This window comes from Uloborus diversus, chromosome 2, assembly GCF_026930045.1.
Source record: "Uloborus diversus isolate 005 chromosome 2, Udiv.v.3.1, whole genome shotgun sequence".
NCBI classification, from domain to species: domain Eukaryota; kingdom Metazoa; phylum Arthropoda; class Arachnida; order Araneae; family Uloboridae; genus Uloborus; species Uloborus diversus.
Window position 1 is genome coordinate 53,379,389 of NC_072732.1, and position 11,121 is coordinate 53,390,509.

Genomic DNA, 11,121 nt, shown 5'->3' on the forward strand with positions numbered 1-11,121 from the left:
TAAAAAAGCAACATCCGCGGACTAGATGCCGCTGCAAATTATCTGCGACTTTTGTTTTAGCACAATAAAGTATACTTTCATTGAGATTGATAAAAACAAATTAAAGAAATTTAACGCGAGCATTGGGGAAAACTGGAAAAATGTGACAAATAGTAGAATTTTCACTTTATTTTGAGTCAGATTCCAAAATCTGGAAAGGTCACGGTGCTGATCATTCCGGATTTGGGGTCCCATACACTGAAAAGCATACTTGGGCACAATAAAAAAAATCACAAAAAAAAAAAAAAAAAAGTTATATTGCAGGTCTGGTCAATTCGAATTTTTCCGGGGGGGGGGTGAAAAAAGGTATAATCGACGCAAATTTTTTCGGAATCAACAAAACCCATCCCCACTTTGTATGTAAAAACACAAACTTTTCAAAACCAGGGGGGGGGGGGGGGGCTCTTCTCTGGCATTGAAGGGGTCTTCTACTCACTTTCTGATTGCCATGAATCAAATTTGCCGAATAAGGATATTTTAGGGAGATTACAGGAACTTCCTACTGCGGCCTTTTATCGGGGGGGGGGGGGGATCCTGGGCAACGAGCAGCGTTACGGTTGGTAGCTCGTTATTTCGAAAGTTTTCACAGGCTAGCAAAATACTCAAAGCTTATTTTGTCGGAAAACAACAACAACCACTCGCACTTAAGTATAATGCATAAATTTTTCAAAGCAGGGGGGGGGGGGATCACAGATAAATGACGGGCTTATGGTAGCCATTTAGCACAGAAATAAAATAACAAGCCCAAAGGATTATCCAATACGAAAGAAATTGCCAACAAGAAAATAATTAATATAAACACCGTATTATGCATTAAAAAAAAGGGAAAAAACCCAGTGGCACGATAGCCCATGAGGGCCAGGGCCTGTACTGTGCCCATCTCAGTCTTCCTGACCAAGGGCTCGCTCTGAGGTGCTAGGCAGATGCTCCAGTTAGGTGGTCAGCTTAACACATAACCCCCAGGGTTTAGTTTCCAAGCACACTTGGCAGGGGTGCCCATCTAGGAGGGGGTCATGGCGCAGACTGCGCAATTGAAATTTTTAGGGGGGGGGGTGTTTTGAGGGGTATTTTTTTCAGTTGGGAGGGGGGGCTCCGCGATGTTAAGGCAGAATGATTTGTCAAGCTGTTCAAACGCAATCTTGACTGCTTAAAAATTGCTCTCGAAAGATAAAACACAAGTGGTTAAACGAGAAAATTACAATGAAATTTCAAACAAACTTACCTAAAATATTTGCTATTAATATTAATATCCCGTAATATTTCGCTTTAGTGTCTCAAAAATTCTGTATCAGCCAGCATTTCTTTATTACGGCAGCTACAAACGTAGACGAGGTGGCCGAGTGGTTAAGGCGATGGACTGCTAATCCATTGGGCTCTGCCCGCGTGGGTTCGAATCCCATCCTCGTCGAGCGGTTTTTCTTTTTTTTTTTTTAAATGTTTTTATAAACATGAAGGCAACCAAAATAAAATTACAGTAACCTGTGCAACTACTGAAAGAGAAGGAGGAAATTGTGTACTCTCTCTCTTTTCAATTTGTTTTTTCAGTTTTCAAAATATTTTTTCTGCACGATGAAAAAATATTTGATCCTTTGTTCAATGAAATTACAGTATTATGAACCTGCAATACTTTTTTAATGTGTAACTGAACCAAAAGATACAGCAACAAGTGCGCACTGAAAAAGAAAGGAAATTATGCTTTTTTTTTTTTTCAAATTTTAGAATTGAATTCTTATTCTCCCGTTTTCATCCTGAAAACTTTTAACCTGGATTGCATCAAATACGTAATAAAATAATTACGAATAATTGTTTGTAAAATCACACATTTGTAAAAATAAAGTGATGGCTGATGTTTTTAGTAATAAGCTACATCAGATCATAAAAATAATTTTAAGTACAAAACTGCTAATTTTGCACATTTTTGAGAGGCATTTGTTTTTTCTAATGCTTGAATGCGCCGAAAGATTCGAAAGGCTTTTTTGTAAACGATAAGTCAACTAGAGTTTGATTTTCAATAATCTTGAAAATTCAATCTTCAAACAAACTTGGCATTTTTTCTGTAAATATCAGAAATAAAAACAAAACTTTTGAGATTTTTATGCACTTGTTGCATATTTTGTGATTATTTATTGATAAGTTTCGAGTCATGTTGTTAATTTTTCAAAAGTCGAATGAGAGAGATCTAAAAATGCACTCATGAAATAAATAAAGAAAATTAATTTTGGAAAAAATGAATATGCTTACCAACAGACCCGTCATTTTGGAGATCAGACGGGGGGGGGGGGAGTCAACTGATTTGGATCCAGGATCCCCTCCTTGGATTTGAGAAATATAACGTAATTATGTATTTTCAATATATATTCTTGTTTTTCCCATACAAATACATTTTGCTTCTCCCTCTCCTCGAAAATATTTTGAAATAATGGGCCTATGCTCACTAATACCAGAGAGTGATCTTCCCTTACCGAGTCGTAGCCTACACCGAGTATAATGGAATACTAAGTGCTCCATAGATGGCAGCACTATTGATGTTCTTGATATCGATGGGAAATTTTACTTTTTTTTCCCCCTCTGTTTTTTAATTTTAAGTTCAGACCGATAGAGATAATGGGGTAGGTGGAGGAGGGTGGGGGGAAAGCTTGGCCAAACACTTTTTGATCAGCCCTAGGGATCGATCCAGAAATTTTTTTGAGGGGTGTCAAGTATCGTTGGATAAAAAACTAGCTATAATTTGAACCTTCTTCAAAATATAGAATGTAATGTATATAATTAGTATATTTTATGACATTGTAGTAAATTAACATGCATATGCATTCTAATAAAAAGTATGCACAATATTGTAGACACGCAAGGCCGTATCCAGAAATTTTTTTCGGGAGGGGCCCGGATTCGCACATTACCCTAGCACACACACACACACACATATATACACACACACACACACACACATATAGACACACATACACGCATAAAAATATTTAACGTAGAAGATGCTTTTTGTCTCTTTTTTTTACCACTGTTGGACTGTTGTTATTTTCATTTTTATTTCTTATTATTTTTTTATTCACTTTGTAGTGGTAAGGATAACAAGAGAGGGTCCCTTTAAATCGGATGTAGAAACATCTATAATTTCAGGGGGCCTGGGGGTTGCTCCCCCGGGAATTTTTTTTTTGAAAAATAGATGTAAAAATTTGTATTTTGAGGCCTTATATGGGGTAATTGAGACTACAAAAATATGAAGAAAAATAGTCAAGCAAAGTCTTTTAAAAGCAATACATTCTTTTGCAAATCAAGATCAATGAAAATAAAAAATGCTTGCTCGACAAATCGTTGACATTAATCGACAGAGAGGAAAAACGAGAGAGGAGAAAAGAGAAGCACGTCGTCATTTGCTCATATCGGCTTTTAGTGTAGTTTGTTTTTGATTACTTACCCAACATCCCCCCCCCCCTTTTCATCAAGTGCCCTACAGTACAAAAATTGTACAAAATGGTTTAAAAGAAATGGTGTAGAGATTCAGAAAACGAGAACAAAAGAATAATATTCCGGCCATTTGGTCAATTCATACTTTATTTTCTTCCTTGAAGAACTTTTCAATTAATTTCAAAAATTTTCAGGAATATGCAGGCCAAAGAAGAAGCTGTACCTGCTGCGAATCAAGGTAAGCTTTGACAGTCCTGGCGACATGTGTACGGGCATTATCCTGCTGGAATACAGCCCCTGGCAATCCTTGCAGGAGCTAACAATTTCTCTAGCATATAACCACCGATAATCATACACGCCTCGCTACAACCGTCTATTAATGTTCATTTCGATCCACCGTTCAGAGGTCGCAGCTCAGCATACGCATGCGCTACTGGTCTGCAATTCTAATCATTTGCATATCATGCCCTCCTACTTTACATTTATTGCAATTTTCAGCTCACTGGCGTAAGTTCTTCGTGGTGTTGCAATTTTCACAAACAGGAGTGTATTTTTTTGTTTATTTGGCGAAATATTTTAAATTGCAGTAAAAACCGCTTCATTCGCTAAATAGAGTTTTAAATCAACTGTAAATCTAATTTAATAATTTGACGAAAAGTTTTAAATTCCAAAGAAACTTTAATAGTTTTTTTTTTTTTTTTTTGAAAAGGTGTGTACGCATTTTATACAAAGAAAAATGATCATTTCACATCAAAGAGGGACGGGGTGTCATTTTTTTTTTATTCAACGACGGATTTCCAATAAATTTTTAGCACGGGCATCGCTGTGTGGGTACTGCTATAGTAAAGAATACTTTTGAAAAACATTCAACTCGGCATTCTGGGGAGAGGGGAGGGGGGCACGAGCCCCGTGGGCCCCCTTTCTGGTTGCGGCACTGTTCTGTTTTGACCCGTCTATTACATGGTTGTAAATTCATTTACGTGAGCGCCAGTTAAACTATTAAAAGTAAATTTCGCTTTACGAAAAACTTCGGAAATGTAGCAACATTTCCGCTTTTTCTTGAAAACACTCAATTTTTTGGGCATGTAATCCGAGTTTACTACCTAAATTTAGTAAATTAGGAACAGGATTTTAATTAACTAGGATTTTAGTAAATTAGACACATATATATGTTGGGGGGGGGGAGTCATCATCATTTTGGGATCAGGTACACGGGCCTCTTCTGAGCTTCTGATTGCGCCGCTGTGGTGCAGTTTAAGAACAGATAAAATGTGGGTTGAAATTATTAAGTAGTAGTTGACTACAGGAATACAACTTTTGCACGTAATTCATTACAATTGCATCGGTAATATACGAATTACATTTTATTATCATTTGAAAATAAGGTATAGAACAATTGAAAAACGATTAAAAAAAAAAATATGCTTAAAAACTAGGGGGGCAAAATAAAATCTCTGCCCATGACTCAGAAAAAGTAGGGGGCACTTACCCTATTTTAATTACCCCTAATTTTTGTTCTTTAACTAATGAAAGTTGCATTTTTAGGAGAACTGTTTTGGCTTTTCAATACAGTAGTCCATGCGCCAAAGCAAAACATTAATAAACAGCAGTGGCGCACACAAGGGAAGCTTTTTAAAAATATTGTGCACTTTTCCTATAACGAATTGCCTATAACAAGTAGAATGGTGATTATAAATTGAATGCACTAAAAAAACATGTTTTTAGTTTTGTAATTACAGATTACTTCAAATGAGATTCTATGAACTTCTATAATCATATGGTGCTTCTGCAACGATGAATTTGATTTCTTGAATCCATTTTTTTAATTATGAGAAAAGTTAATGCGTATATTATTTTGCCTTCTGGTAATTTATTTAAGTATATTTCATTCAATAATGCTAATTATTTGTTCAAAAGTTTATTTTTTTACTGTATTTCGTTCTCGAGAATAAAAAAAATCGAGTCAATATGTTTGACGGCGTATTGGGGTTATGATATGAGAATGAGTCTTTCGATCTTGGACCCTCCCCTTGCAAAATTCCTGTGTGCGCCACTGATAAACAGCGAACATATTTCTTCATTTGCTATTTGCTACTACACAAGTAAAGCTCTGAACCTTCATCTTCGGCCAGGTTTTCATCATCTCGATAATCTCTAGATAGAATATTTTATTTACCACGCAAGGTTGTCGAGCAAAGGATTTTCTTCAATTCATTAAGCTGCTGTACTCTTGTGTTTTGTCAATCGACTCTGACGCTGGAGTGCGCCAAAGAACCAATTCAGCGGCCTCCTTTGAATTGTGAGAAGCGCCAGAAAGAGATATCTAATAACACTAAGTAAAAGTGATTAATTTGACCAATACTAATTTTTCAGAGCTAAAAACGTTAAACAATAAGAATGATAAGGAAAGGAAAAAAAAATAATATAGAAAGTTTTTCTCATCACAGGGGGGGGGGTCAATGGACTCTTTGACGCTCCCCTGAATCTGCCCTTGATCAGCCCTTACAAATCAAGGGCGGATACAAGAGATACATCGACCTTCCCTTGAGGGACCTTGTACCAACATTTTTTCGTTATTGGATTTAAAAACCGAAATTTTAAACGATCTTCGATGATGTTTTTGATTTGGTATTTCCAAAATTGAAATTCCAGAAAAAAAAATGCAATTTTAGACGATATTCGATGATTTTAGAAGGATGAGGGTTCGAGGATCCTCCCACCCCCCCGTCAATGCTCTCCAAACAATTTTTACGACACTGAAGTTCAAAAAAGGGAAATACTTGACAATCATTGACGTACTTTTCAAGAAAAAAGTACACTTTTTATGAAATAATTTTCTTTTTGAAATTGAAATCTGGGGGAATTTAAAGCACTGGCATTTAAAAAAAAAATAAAGGGAAAATTCATAATTATGGCGATGAATGATGAAATAATTTCTTCCGGTTCAACCGTTCCTTAAAGTGCAAGGAGGAAACTCCTAAACTTTGTTCCTTTTTTAGCATGTAATTCCTTGAACTCTTCTTATACTTTTTCCGTTTAGATATTCACTGGCTTTTTAAGCACTTTTTATTAAGCACTTTTATTATACTTGGCCTGATTGTCACGGAGAAACCTGAGGCCAGGTTTTGTTTATGTCTCTGCAACTAGCCCACTTAGAGACTTCGGGATTTCACTAAATGATTTGCTTAATCTTAAGGTACAACTTAGCGCTGAAAAATTAAAAGTCCGTTTAAAGTTTCAAGAGGACGCCAACCTTGGCCCCAAAAGGCGCAAAGAAAAAAAAAAAAAAAAGAAAGGTGGTACACAGACGAGTTAAAGAAAAGAAAAATAGCGAACGGAAGTCGCACAGGTTTGTAAGAGCAGAATAAAATAAATAAATAAATACATTTTTACAAATAATAAAAAATAAATAAATAAAGGTGTTGAGGCTTGAGGGCCAATAGACGGCGCATCGGCCAACGGGCCGATGTACCGGCGGGCCTGTCCGCCCCTGCTCCGCACCCCTGGTTTCACGTAACCACCTTCCACGAACTTTTACGGTCTTAAAGTCTTTTTTTAGTCTTTCTTATTTAAGTCTTTTTTTTAGCGAAAGCATTGGAGAAAAAAAAACCCACCCGATCATATGATGAATAGAGAGTAACATCTCGGTTGTTCTCGCCTTATTCCCATCACGCCTCACGCCTGCTCCTCTCTTGGAATACAAGGCAACGGTTGCTTTTACGTCGCACTGTTTTTTTATTACATTCAGTAGATTGATACAAAACGAAAGAATATATAATTGTTTTGATTATTTTCTCTCTTCTCATCCTGAGAAATTAAGCACTTGTTGACATTGCATTTTTCATCTCAGCCGCGATAACAACGAAGTCACGTGACACCTCGCTGGTAAACAGAGAAAAAGTTCGGAAACGCACGCAGCTGGTGTTTACAGCACTCGTCCCGAATTCGGCTTCTTTACGTTCACGTGCACCGAATGTGCTGAGCATAATATTTATCTGGTGCATCATCTGTTACGAAATAAACGTTTTTTGGGTGAATCATGAATTTCGAACGCAACAAATTTTTGTCAACAATTTGGAGCTCAGTCCTCAACTGAGAATATTAGTGGAATACCCGTACCTTTTTTTCAAAAGAATCCTACTCTATAGTATTTATTACCACTCTCTACACCTTGTTATGACCCCTCCCCCGTCACAATTTTACTCCACCTCCTCCCTTAAAGTGTATTATCGTTTGTGGACGGCCTCAAACTTAGTGGTGAGCATGGCATGACCGCACCTACCATTTACTTAGTGATGAGCAAATGGACACAGGGGCGCCCCGAACTTACGTTTTTGGGAGAGCGGAAATTCTCAATTTTCCAAGTGCGACTCCAAATTTTGCCGAGTGATGATAATTTTGCCGAATATAACTCTAAACTTTTGCCGGATCGTCAAACAAAATTTGCCGAATAAGAACATTTTTAGGAGGTCACAGTGCCCTTCCTTGACTCCTCTGGGCACTTAGAGTAAACACAAAAACTTTTTCTCATTAGCGTCAATTTTAGACGAAATCTTTGAGACTAACGGATAATTGAGACAAGCGAAGATCTCGGTATCGGAAAAAAAAAAAAAAAAAAAAAACCTAAAAGAAGTGAAAAACATCTTTCTGGTTTCAGCAGAGGTTGCCTCCTTCGTACAAATCCTAAACAAGGATCTCGCTTTCTGCCCACTAATAGTTGGGCATCAAAGGCGCCCTGGTGGGATTTCACTGTAAATCCCAAAAGTTTTGCTGACGATTCGGCAAATTTGGAGACAATATTGCAACAAAGAACTTTATTTTTTAACATTTCTTAAATTATTATTTAATTATGTTTAATGTTCCTTTTCATTAGATGTTATGTTCGCTTGTTATGTTTGCGTTCTCTCATTTTATAATTCGGCAAAACTCGGAGTTTTATTCGGAAAGTTGAGAATCCCCCCCCCTTCCAAAAATCTTAGTTCTGGGTACACCCGCTGCAGAGTTGGAGTCGTGGAGGCAGTGTCGGAGTCTGGAATTAAAGGCTAAAAACTCCTGGAGTCGGAGTCATTTTGTACTCCACTCTGCTATAACTACCGTGTAAAAGTCAGAGTTGGATTGTTTTGGGGTAAAAGAATCGGAGTCGCCCCCTCCCCTCCTACTCCGCAGCCCTTGTCGGCATCGTTGCACTGACTAAAAAATATCTTTCGACTCCAATACCCACCCATTATTTGCAAGAATAATTTATGAGTTAAATTATAGACGTAAACGGCCACTCATCGATTTCAAGGACAAGGTTACCGTCTCGGTTACTAAGGCAAGAAGAAGGGAGCAACAAGGTCCTTGTCCTTGATCTCGAGACAAGAGTTGCTGATTCTATGAAACCCGGAGTTCTTCGGACTTGTTTTTCGTCAGTACTTGATCGCTCTCCCTCACAGATACAATGTTTTTTGAAAACAGAATCTCCGAAAACAAGAAGCTGTTTTTATTCCTGTTCAAACCGATATATCTGGTCCGAACTGGATGAGGATTCAAATAACGAGTTAAAATATTCAACAGATTTTAATAACTGTTCAGTGTGTGTTGAGGTTTTTTAGTGTTACATAATGTATTTTTTACAAAAGCAAGAGGTTAGAGAGCTGAATGGGAACGCTTCTGAAGAAGGCCTCTAGACTTACAAAGGGCTGTCGTGCCAATGCAGATGATGAAAAAAGCATGCTAACCGGTTATGTTATAATTTAATTAGCAATCATTATCAAACAAAAGTTACTCGAATTTAAGCAATAATACATATTTAAAATATAAGTTCGCTTTTGTCGGATGTCTTTTCATCCATAAGCTCATTCTTTTTTGCATTGAAAAAGGCGTTCCCTGTCAACGATGAAACACGTGTCTGCTGTAATTGGCAATTTGTGCTTTTTTTTGACGTTTTTTCTTACTTTTTTGTTCAGCACAAAGGCATTTATTTATCTTATAAGTACTATTCTCAGTTAAAATGCTCTACTGTGCATGCTATTTTTCTTTTTAAGCATCACATGACGATAACCATGTGAGCATTAGATTTTTTGCTCTTGATTTAATTTTTAACAGAGCCAGGGGCGTGCACAGAAATTTTGGGGCCCGTCACAAATGACTTTTACGGGCCCCCTCCATTTTGTTTGCCACTATACTTCACCCCTTATTTTAAAAATATTGGGCCCCTTTCAAGGTCAGGCCCGGGCCAACAAGTGTCCCTTCTCCCCCTGTGCACGACCCTGAACAGAGCACACATATATACACACACTAAAATTAATATTACACACACACATGCAATGTGTATGAGTGATTGTGCATATTTTTCATCTAAATATTGTTTAGCGAAATATATTAAGCCTGGTAACGCGCATAGTCAAAAAACTTAGGAGTTAATTTATCTATTCGCGGTTTACGTAAAAATTTAGTTGCTATAAACAAATTAAAACAACTGCGCATTATGAATGTGAGTGAAAGTGAGGGAGATTGTTAAATAACAGAGATGAAATTGTTCAAGCAGATTATGATAGCTGCAATTAGAGACTTCTGTGTTGAAACTTGATGATCACTTTTGTGTTGAAAATGTTTGCAGAGCACTTGTGGGAATATTTATTTTAAAAACAGAATACTATTTAAATGTTGCATAATTTCATTTTATGCGTCATTTTAATTTATATTTCAGCTGAAATACATATTGAAATTTACGTAAAAAGTTGTAAAATATATCAACAGAGGTGCCAATTCCCCCCCAAAGATTAATGGTGCAAGTCCCCCCCCCTTAAATTTTTCTCAACCGTCTTTTCCTTTTTTATTCTTCAGCACTCTTTTTTTAAATTTATTTATTTTTTAAAAATATTTTATTTATTTATTTACTTTTAATTATTGTTACTATTATTATTATTTTATTAGAAAAGTTTTGTGCTACGCCAATTACATACACACACAGAGAGACACACAAAAATGAAATAAAATGTAAATAGAATAAAATAAAGTAAAATGAATAATTTAGACTAAAGCTAAATCAATCAATAAATAAATTTAAAGAATTTACCCCCTCCCCCAAATGTAGAAGGCACAACTTTCGCCATAACTCTAATCCCCCCCCTGTGGGCACCCCTGTATATCAAAGAAAGCAGAAAAGGGAAAGTTTCTCGTCTGCTCCATCTACTACTAAATATAAATTGTAGTTATTAGAGTTCAAGGACGAATGGAATTTTGTTCGTTGCATGTGTCACTATATTTTTCTGAATATACTTAATGAATATTGATAAAGACACCTGGTACTTTAAGAAATCAATTATCGGAAAATTAAAGGTGGCGTAGAAAAGGAGAAGAGCATGTGATCACTTCATGCTATTTAATTATTAATTACTTTTTATAACATTTTTTTATTTTAACATTAAATTTTAAAAAATGTGAAAAATTTAGGCCGAAATTTTTCAATCTTTCAGGTCTATCATTTTACAGGACTTGTTCTGATTAGAGTTCAAGGCCGAATGGAATTTCGTTCGTTGCATGTGTCATTAGATTTTTCTGAATATAGTTAATGATTATTGAATGAGACACCTGGTATTTTAAGAAATAAATTATCGGAAAATTGAAGGTGGCGAAGAAAAGGGGAAAAAGCATGTGATCACTTTCCTGTGAAAGCGT

The 11,121-nt window shown here is 36.4% G+C and overlaps 1 non-coding gene across 1 annotated transcript; it reads left to right on the forward strand.

Moving 5' to 3' along the window:
- Positions 1-1,365: 1,365 nt before the first annotated feature.
- Trnas-gcu (transfer RNA serine (anticodon GCU)) lies at positions 1,366-1,447 on the forward strand. The gene has a single exon. It is a non-coding gene; the product is annotated as a tRNA-Ser (tRNA).
- Positions 1,448-11,121: the final 9,674 nt, after the last annotated feature.